Genomic DNA, 11,039 nt, shown 5'->3' on the forward strand with positions numbered 1-11,039 from the left:
GGGGTTGTTAACCAATGTCATAAAACAATATGTGTACTGACTGTTTAATGAGAAACTATTTGTTCTGTAAACCTTCATGTAAAGTATAATAAAAAAGTATATGTATAAAATTAAAAAAAAAAAATCAGCTGCCGAATACCCTGTGGAGCATAGCTCTACTGTGACACACATGCAGTCAACATGAGTTGGAGTAGACTCCATGGCAACTGGTTAAGACTAAGTCAGTACCCTCCAATTTCTCCAATTACATTAGAAAATAGGGTAGAAGTCAGAAGAGAAATTTAACGCAGTTTTTTTAGAAAATCTAGAGACGTATTTAACCCTGTTGTTTCTTTTTAAGAAGGAAGATTCAAATATTCCAAACACTAGAAAAGATATATGGGGGTGAAGGAGGGATTTATTTCTTCAAGCCTTCCCAGAGGCAAGGTTAATAATCTTCAAAATCATTCTAAATAACTTGCTACTCCCAGAATGGGAAACTTGCGAATATCTGTTTTCATCCAATTCTACTCACTGGGCCCCTTCTTCTATCCCTCCTTTCTCACTGGTTTTCAAAGCCCAGTTCCAAAGTTACTGCCTCAGTGTAAAGTTCTCAATTTTATATACTTGGGCTACCACCCATCTGTCACAGTTTGTCACATTCTGATGGCTTACATGTTGCCATGATGCTGGAAGTTATGCCACTGGTATTTCAAAAACCAGCAGGGTCACCCATGGTGGACAGGTTTCAGCAGAGCCTCCAGACTAAGACTATGAAGAAAGGCCTAGAGATATACTTCTGAAAATTAGTCAATAAAAATTCTATGAATCACAACAGGATATTTTCTGATGTAGTGCTACAAGATAAGCCTTCTATGTTGGAAGGCACTCAAAATGCACAGCAGCCACAACAATAGACTTGAGCATACCAACAACCATGAAGATGGTGCAGCACTGGGCAACATTTCGTTCTACTGTACATGGGGTCACCGAGAGTCGAGCAACTAACAACATATTTGGGAGGTTGACTCCCTTATCCACATTATCAACATCACAATGAGCATCTTTAATTAAAATCAACAAATATTTGCTAAGTCATCAGATGTATAAGGCATTTATAAGATATATAAAACTAGAAAATACAGAGGAGGAATAAGACCAAAAACTAGAATTCTATATAATAAGCACTACAGGTATTAAGAAAGAAGATGGGCATCTAACTTTGCCTTAGAGAACTAGAAAGAGTTGTTAGATGAGCTCTCCCAGAGGAAATGACTCCTAAACTGAATAATGGATTGAACAATAAGTAGCAACCAGCCAGGCTAGGAAGAGGAAAGAGATTTGTAGGAATTAGGAATGAAAATGGGCAAAGGCACAGAGAAAAGTCTGTATGGGGATAATAAGAGCACCTACCTTACAGAGTTGTTGTTTAAGAATTGAATAAGTTAACAAATGTAAACACTGAAAATAGTGCTATGCATGGGAGCTATGTTGTTGCTGGGTGCTATCAAGTTGATTCTGACAAATAGCGACCCTATAGGACACAGCAGAACTGCCCCCATAGGGTTTCCAAGGCTGCAACCTTTACGGGAGCCGATCACCAGGTCTTTTCTCCTGTGGAGCAGCTAGTGGGTTCGAACCACCAACCTTTCAGTTAGTAGCCAAGTGCTTTAACCACCGTGCCACCAGGACTCTTTCATGGGAGCTATAATCCGCTGCCATCAAGTCAATTCCGACTCATAGCAACCTTAGTGCTATATAAATGTCAGCTATTATCTTCATCATCATCAAAAAAATCCATAAACAAAATGAAGACAGAAACTTGGGAGAAAACTGCACCTACATGGAAAAGAGTTACTATTCTTAATATATAAAGAATTCTGAGAAATAAACAATAGATAAACATGCCAATAAAGTGTGAAAAGAGCAGTCAAACATTTCTCAAGGAAGAAAAATGAAAAAAGTATAACCTTATTAATATTCACAGAAAGAAAAAATAAAACAAGATATTCTTTATCTATCAAATTACCAGATTAAAAGAAAAGCCAGTGTTGCCAAGGAGGTGGGGAAATGGGACCGGTTTCACTTGGTGGGAGTACATTTTGGTACTAAAGAATCTTTCTGGAAGATAGACTGACAATAAGTCTACATGGGCCTTAGAAAGTATTCATACCTTTTGATCCAATAATTCTATTTCTAGAAATTTATTCTAAGGAAGTAATCAGAGATGTGAACACAGATATGAGTAATCAAGAAAAAACCAAACCAAACCATAATTTGCAACAAAAAACTAAACTATTTTAATGTTGAAGAAGCAATATTGAGAAGCAATAATGATTAAGACCACAGGACCTAGAATTAGACAAAGTTCATATCCTAGGTCTATCACTTACTAGCAGTGTACCTTGGACAAATTAATAAACCTGTCCTTGCTCAATTTTCTCAAGTGTAAAATAAATACTAATAGAACAGCTCTTATTGAGAGGTTGAAGACTAAATGAGTTAACATACACAGAACAACAACAAAAAAAACAAACAAACCTGTCAGGGTCGAGTCAATTCCAACTGGTATCAATCCTACAGGACAGAGTAGAACTGCAACTATGGGGTTTCCAAGGCTATAATCTTTACAGAAGCAGACTGCCATATCTTTCTCCTGCAGAGCAGCTGGTGGGTTCAAGATGCCGAACTTCTGGTTAGCAGTCAAGTGCTTAACCACTGTGCCACCAGGACTCCCTGAAATATGCAAAGCGTCTCAAAAAGTAATTACCAACCAGTTGCCTTGGAGCTGATTCTGACTCATGGTGACCCTACCTGTGTCAGAGTAGAACTGTGCTCTACAGGGTTTTTGATGGCTGATTTTTCAGAAGCAGATCTCCATTGCCATCAAGTTGATTCTGACTGATAGTGAAGCTACAGGACAGCATAGAACTGCCCCTTAGGCTTTCCAAGGAGCTGCTGGTAGATTCGAACTGCCAACTTTTTGGTTAGCAGCCATAGCTCTAACCACTGCACCACTAGGGGTCCAGAAGTAGATTACCAGGCCTTTTTTTCCAAGGCACCTCTGGGTGGACTCATACCTCTAACCTTTCAGTTACCAGCCGATGGAGTTTAATGTTTATACCACCCATGGACCAAAAAGTTAACTAGTACACAGCAAACATTCAATAAACATTAGACATTATTATTAACATCCAGTAGCAGGGCAATATTATTTAGGCAATAAAAATTATACTGCAGATAAACACATAATAAAATAAAATCATGTTTTTAAATACGCTAGCAAGTTAAAAAGCAGGTTACTTAGAGTGAATATAATTCCATTTTTTGCAAGGAAAAGTTCAGGAGGGCAATCTACTAAATCATTAATAATGGCTATCTCTGCGTAATATGATTATTAGTGACTATTATTTTCTTCAAGGAGCCCTGGTGGCACAGAAGTTACATGCTTCGCTGCTAACTGAAAGGTTGGCAGTTCGACAATGATGAACCTGTGAACATCTCACAATATGGATGAATCTGGAGGGTTCTATGCTGAGCAAAGTAAGTCAATCACAAAAGGACAAATATTTTATGAGACCACTATTATAAAAACTCATGAAAAGGTTTATATGCGGGAAGAAACAATCTTTGATGGTTACAAGGGGGGGGCAGGGAGGGAAAAACACTAATTAGACATAGCTAAGTGCTAACTTTGGTGAAGGATAAGACAGTACACAATACTGGGGAAGTCAGCACATCTTGACCAAGGCGAAGTCATGGAAGCTTCATAGACGCATCCAAACTCCCTGAGGGACCGAATTACTGGGCTAAGGGCTAGGGACCATGGTCTCGGGGGATATCCAGCTTAACTGGCATAACATAGTTCATAAAGAAAATGCACTACATCCTACTTTGGTGAGTAGTGTCTGGGGTCTTAAAAGCTTGTGAGCAGCCAAGATACTCCACTGGTCCCACTCGATCTGGAGCAAAGGAGAATGAAGAAAACCAAAGACATAATGGAAAGATTAGTCCAAAGGACTAATGGACCACAACTACCACAGCCTCCACCAGATTGAGTCCAGAACTAGATGGTGCTCAGCTACCACCACCAACTTCTCTGACAGGGATCACAATAAAGGGTCCCATACAGAACTGGAGAAAAACGTAGAACAAAATTCTAACTCACAAAAAAAGACCAGACTTACTGGTCTGACAGAGACTAGAGAAACCCTGAGAGTATGGCCCCCAGACATCCTTTTAACTCAGTACTGAAGCCACTCCTGAGGTTCACCCTTCACCCAAAGATTAGACAGGCCCATAAAACAATAAACAGTAATACACGTAGCTGAACCATGTATACGAGACTAAATGGGCACACCAGCCCAGGGGCAAGAACAAGAAGGCAGGAGGGGACAGGAAAGCTGAATGAATGGAAACGGGGGAACCCAAGGTTGAGAAGGGGAGAGCATTGACAATTCATAGGGTTAGCAATCAACGTCACAAAACAATACTAATAGTTTCTTACTTTACATTAAGGCTACCATTTACACATGAGATATGCACAGTAATCTTTCTCCAATCCTGAATTCCTTAATAATAATTTTGAGTAAGGCAAATCTACTTCTCTCAGTTACTCCCACACACACTTCCTATCCACATTCATTGCCTTACTTTTCTCCATCGCACGGATCAAATTTTAACATCTAGACATTTTACTGTCTGTCTTCCCCTTTCTTGAATATAAGCACCACAGGGCAGGGAGTTTTGTGTATTTTGTTCATTGTTTATACGCTTAGTGCTTGGACCAGTTCCTAACATATTGTTGTTACTGTTAGTTGCCATGGAGTAGGCTCATGGTGACCGTATGTATAACAGAATGAAATACTGCCCATCTTGAACCATCTCCACAATCTTTGATACGTTTGAGTCCATTGTTAAAGCTATTGTGTCAGTCCATCTCACTGAGGGTTTTCCTTATTTTCACTGACCTCTACTTTAAAAAACATGATGTCTGTCCTCTTCTAGAAAGATTGGTCTTTCCTGATTATATGCTGAAAGTAAGCAAGATGAAGTTGCACCATTCTCGCTTCTAAGGAGCATTCTGGTTTCTACTATGACTGGATAGGCACTCAATATTTGTTTAATAACTGAATGAAAGAATGAATTCGATACCGTGAATTATGAATAAATTCTACTGGGCATAATTTTTTAAAGAGGAAAAATGGTGGTTAGGACTACAGAAAAGAAAGTTAAAGCAGATGGCAGGAAAAAAAAGTTTTTTTTTTCCCTAGTGAAAAGTCACCCTTGCTCCAGTAAGAACAGTATCAAAGATGGATTTAAGAGGGACTTGCAACACGTGCTTTTTCAAGATGGAATTACCATCATGATATAAACACTATAAAAGCCAGGTACTAGAGAGTAGTATTTAGAAAAAGTTTTGGGTTACCTGTATTTAATCTAAATGGTTCTTTCCATCTCAATCATCCAAGTTACTCAGATCTCTGGGACCTAGTGGGATCCCTGGATATAGAAACCAGGATCACTGGACCAGACACTGGAAGGTAAGGGTGTGGACAGGAAAAGCTTTCCAATATAGGCTGTCTCTGCAGCAAGGCAAAATAAATTCATAAGCATTTCACTGAAACTTTTTAGCAAAGAGAAATTCTTCTCTAGGTTAGAAAAGGAATGCCCTATATCCATTCCCAGCCTATATCATTCTCAGCAAAATTCACCAATCTTTGAGGTTCTAAGTTATATTCACTAAAAGTACTTCATGGCTCACTAAAAAGTAAAGTTACCAAATGTTACGTAAGCTGTAAAATTTATTAACTAGACCTATTCAATTCTTGTATTTGGGTAGTGATTCTTAAAAGTGCCACAGGCTTGTTACAAGGGAGACTTGGTGTCATGGATTGAATTGTGTCCCCCCAAAATATCTGTCAACTTGGCTAGGTCCTGATTCCCAGTGTTGTATGACTGTCAACCATTTTACATGATTTTCCTATATGTTGTAAATCCTATCACTGTGATGTAATGAGATGGATTAGTGGCAGTTATATTGATAAGATCTACAAGATTACATAGTGTCTTAAGCCAATCTCTTTTGAGATATAAAAGATACAGCGAGCAGAGAGACATGGGGACCCCATACCATCAAGAAAGCAGTGCCAGGAGCAGAGTGCGTCCTTTGGCCCTGAGGTCCAAAGGACCTGATGCTCCCAGACCAAGGGAAGACTGGTGACAAGGACCTTCCTCCAGAGCCGACAGAGACAGAAAGACTTCCCCTGGAGCCAGCACCCTGAATTTGGACTTCTAGCCTACTGGACTGTAAGAGAATAAACTTCTCTTTGTTAAAGCCATCCACTTGTGGTACTTTTGTTATAGCAGCACTAGATGACTAAGACACTTGGAAAGGAAGGGTCGTAGGGTGATGAGTGGAGTATTCAAATACTTAGTGCCAACAGGCTTAAGCAAAAAAAAAAAAAGAAAGAGATGCTAAAGCCAAGGTTATCAATGTCCTTCTAATGGCCAGTACAAACTCTGTTTGGTCCTTATCTATCTAGACCTCTGCAGTGTGACACTGTTCACCATTCTTTTCCAATATCAACCTCTCACTAGTCAAGTATATCTCACACTGAATAGCAGAAGTCATTTATTTAAGCACTTGGATTCAAATACTTCAAAGTGATAATCCAAAGCAACAGTTTCTTCTGCAGATATACAATGTTTTCTTCCTCTGGAATACACATATATAGATATATATACATATAGCCCCCCTCCTCTATTTAAGAAATTAAGGATAGATTCTGTGTTGGGAGATAAGAATTGTGGGTCAGTTTTCCCACCTTACTTTCCAGACTTTTTTATGGATTATTTTGATGGAAAAAATTTAAATTAGGGCAAAATGTAACTTCTTATTCTAGTCACTAGGTAAAAACAAAGAAAGGACTAAGTTTAGTTTGAAGTTTCTCACTGATGCAGGTTGAAATAATAATAATAATAGGAAACACCGAGATTATACTGAGCAATAGTCATTGTGCTAAGTACTTTATGTTACATACAACTACACTCAGATAGGTACTATTATTATCCCCATTCTACAAATGAGGAAACAGAAGCTTAGAGAATTAAAGTCACTTGCCCAACGTCATACAGTTGTATGGTGCCGGAGGTGGAAGCAGGTCTAATGTGAGAACTCGTACTCTTATCTACTATAGTTATGATGAAAATAAATACAATTTTAATTAAGATCGTCCATACTTTTTCTGAAAGGACTATGCATTAGTGAAGAAAACTATCCAGAAAACATGAAACTGTTAAATGTCCACTGTCTGGTAATATACCCCTAAATATCTACCGTAACTATTGCTGAACAAATTGCTACCTTTGCAATGGCTCCACAGTAAATAACTAAATCATTCAGTGTCCTGATGTAGCTGTGAAATTATTTTTGAAATGAATCTCTTAAAGTACTATACATTCAGCAAATCAAACATGCTGCCTTCTTAGAGTTGTGAAAAAGAAGATTATTTCTTGATCTATTCACAGTCCTATTTCTGTGCAGTTTCCTCCTCCCTCCCCCTCCTTCCTCTATGCCTTCATATCCTTTAAGATAATTCAGTTCCTCCTTCTCAAGGATACGTACATGTACACTTTACCCAATGGGACTCCAACATTAGTCTCTGTATTTACAGGACAGTACAAAGTCAAAAATGAACTCATGCAGAAAATACAGTATATCTGATGCATTTACAGAATTAATTCTAAGCGTTCTTATTTTTCTACTTCACACTAGGCATCCTGCCTTTAATAATTAGCACACAAAAAAGTCTACTTTTTTTAGTCTTTCTTCAAAAAAAAAGTTTTTCCACAACCAAATTTTTTTTAAATCAATCAGGTATTAAAAGACCAAAATAACAAACAAAAACACTGTTACTTGGTAATAAATATATCACATTTTTAGGAATGCAATTTGTTTATTCTGAATCTTTTCTGGAGCTTGTTAATATAAATGCTTCACAATTAAGTAGATCTACAAATAGTCTATATCACTTATCATCAAATGGATTAATATGTACTTTCATTCATTCACTGAACAAATATTTATTGAATGCCAATATAACTTTTTTTTTTTTAATTTCTTAACCAAAATGAGTACCAGGATAAGGGCATAGGCCCTGAAGTTATTAGAAGGACCTCAGTTTGAAACTTGGTTTCTGTACTTACTACCTGAGAAACCTAAAGTAGCCAGTTAACCTCCAGGTACTTCTTTTCCTTTATCTATTTAATAGGAAGCCTTATTACTACTCACAGGGTCTTCGTAAGTTTTAAATGATTATATAAAGCACTTAGCATAGGGTCTAGCATGTAGTTAAGTGTTCAATAAACGACAACCATGGTAACTATAACACTGAAAAAGGTACAGCTGAAGGAGTTGGCTGATAAATGTTCTTTTATCTTGCTAGAAAGATGGAAGTTTGTGAAGCTCAACATATCAATGAGATTAAAACTAAAAATCGTTGAGGTTATGTAAGAAATTTTCCACTTTTTTTTTTTTTTTTGAGGTATACTAAAGTATGTAGGATGAAACCACTAAAAAATAAAAATAGGAAAGAAAAAAAGAGCAGGGATAAAGAAAATCTTGAAAACTGCTGAATTTGGGTGATAGATGGATAGAGGTCGTATATTTGCAAATTTAAATGCGAATTTAAAAAAATACAAATTCAATCCCTAGAATGTGTTTAGCACACTCCCGCAAACTCAGTAGAGATCAAGATTTTAGTTTTGAGGTGAACTAACAATGGTACCTCCACGTTCAATAATTCAATAAAGGTTAAGTTTGCTCAGGCCATTCTACCTTCATCATAAACGTGGGCAAAAGGAATAACTACACGTATTGGAGGGAGAAGAAATGCAAGCTTTTCAGTTGCTTACTAATGTTACATTAAAACAGCAGCAATGCACACATCTTTTTTTTCCCAAGTCCTTCAAAAACATGGAACAGTTTTTAAATTATGCTTTTAAAAATGATTTCTACTTTACCTCTGAAATTACAAGGGAATCACAAGTACAGCCAAAGAAACCTAAAGGTAAGCACATCAGAGTTGCTGTCTTTAAAAATTTAAGGGACATCCTTATCAATTTGTGTAAGGGTTTTATGTGACGTTTCTAGGTTTCTTTTAGATTTTATCACTGATTAACAATATAGCAAACCAGTACAGGGAGGGAGGCAATAAATTTTCCTGAGAGACTTAAGAAGCATAACAGTAACGCTACCTAAATTAAGCTGTCTAAAACAACACAAAATTTCAAGTCACACCTTGCCTATTTCAGGGTAATCAAGTGTTTTACTAAAACAAACTAGAAGCGTTTAGCAAAGCAACAATCATTGTTCTACCCTCTATTCCTATCATAAAGCTGTTAGCTCCATCAAATATATTCCTAATTCATAGTTACGTACAAGTTTCAAGTGAAACATATTTGCCATCGACAATCATTCAAAGATAAAGCACATTATGAATATATTCAAATACAGTACCTTTCTACAGAATGTAAAGCTATCTGCAGTTTCAGCTTCGGTTTCCCCATTCAGTACCCACATGCAGGCGTCTTTTTTTCTTTTTTTCCTTTTTTAAATAAGCAATAAACTTTACTCCGGCCTAAGAGATTACACCTCTCCCTGCTTCCTGTATACTCTGGAAGTCAATAACGCCAAAGTCAAATTTTAACATTTCCCAACTGGGTTTAATGCGAGCCGTGGACGCCAAGCATCTGCCCACTGTCCTCTCGTGACTCGGGCTACTTTGACGCACCGGGATGCGGCTCACCTGACATTCCGCACCAAACATTATCAAGAAGGAAAACCAACTCCGCGAAAATAAACTGCGTCCCCAAGAAAGCGTGCGCGTGCCCCTAAGGGTTCTCTTCTGCCGCACCCCGAAACGGAGGGAACCACGCCGCCCCCAACCCTCGGCGGCGTACGTCACCTGCCACGAGAGATCGCGGCCGGGGGCCGGGACTCGGCCGCCAGGGAAGGGACAGCCCGGCCCTGGGCACCTCAGCGTCTGCCCTGGCCCCGCCGCGGGGGCAGGAACCCGGGGCCGGAGGTTTCCGCCCGGCGCGGCCAAGCCCGCCAGGGGCCTAGGTTGGTGGCCGCTCGGGGTCCCACGGACCCGTCCCCTTCGTCAGGGGCGGTCAGCTACCTCCCTGCCGGGCCCGCGGAGCCTCCCGGGCGGCGGGTGCGACGACGCCCGCACCTGCCCCGCGACCTGCGGCAGCGTCGGCGAGTGGCTCTACCCACCTGGCACCCCCGCCGCGCCTCCCGCACGTCACGGCGCGACCCCGCGCTCCTCGGCACCAGCAGCGCGGGCGCAGGAGGAGGCCGGGAGACCTTACTCGGCCGCCGCCGCCGCCGCCTGGTTCCTCGCCAGGCCGCCGACAGCGAACCTGTTGCGCAGCCTGTCACCGCGGCTCGGGCTCTGCCGGCGCCGCCTCAGCCCCACAACAACATGGCGGCCACGGCCTCCGCAGGAAGCCGAGGGGCGGGGAGGTAGGCGACGGGCCGGGCAGCTGACGGCCCGCCCGCCGCAGGGCACCAACTCCCCCACCCTCGGAAGCCCAAGATTGACCCGGGAGCCGCTCCTCACCCCTAGAGCCCCGGGACACCGGACCCCGCGGGCCTGGTCCGGGAATGCTCTGCTTTTCCCTCGGGGAAGCCTCGAAGCCCCGACCTGGCAGCCCTTCCTGGAGCTGCGACGAGCCACCTGGCTCCTCCTCCCCGAGGTGACATGTTGAGGTTGGGTGGTATGCTTCCTGCCACAGCAGACCCCAGGGTTTTGGAAGGGACCAAGCGGTGGGCCAAGCCCACAGAGGGCTCTCTCTAGGGCCTTCTCATTTACTGAAGCGTTCCTTCACTGATCTGGAAGCACGAATTCCCTGGGAATGGGAGGCTGGGGGGTGGAAGGGAGGTTTTTCTCACCCTTGTTCACAGGTCTGGTACAGGCTTCTCTGACCCTCCTCAGGGACCCTAGATACCCAAGGACAATCCATTCAGCATTCCTCACCCCGCTCCATATCAC

At 41.1% G+C, this 11,039-nt stretch overlaps 1 protein-coding gene across 4 annotated transcripts in view; it reads right to left on the reverse strand.

Annotated features, from left to right (window-relative positions):
* Positions 1-10,683, reverse strand: part of ITSN2 (intersectin 2) — a 227,453-nt gene extending 216,770 nt beyond the window's left edge. For 3 of the 4 annotated variants that reach the window (XM_023732409.1, XM_023732411.1, XM_023732412.1), the window contains exon 1: positions 10,262-10,476. The gene's annotated coding sequence lies outside the window, so the exon portion shown is untranslated. Of the gene's footprint in view, positions 1-10,261; positions 10,477-10,607 lie in introns of those variants that run through there. The other variant, XM_023732410.1, reaches the window with a different exon arrangement.
* Between the last annotated feature and the right edge of the window lie 356 nt (positions 10,684-11,039).

Source organism: Trichechus manatus, unplaced genomic scaffold (assembly GCF_000243295.1).
Source record: "Trichechus manatus latirostris isolate Lorelei unplaced genomic scaffold, TriManLat1.0 scaffold00052, whole genome shotgun sequence".
NCBI classification, from domain to species: Eukaryota; Metazoa; Chordata; class Mammalia; order Sirenia; family Trichechidae; genus Trichechus; species Trichechus manatus.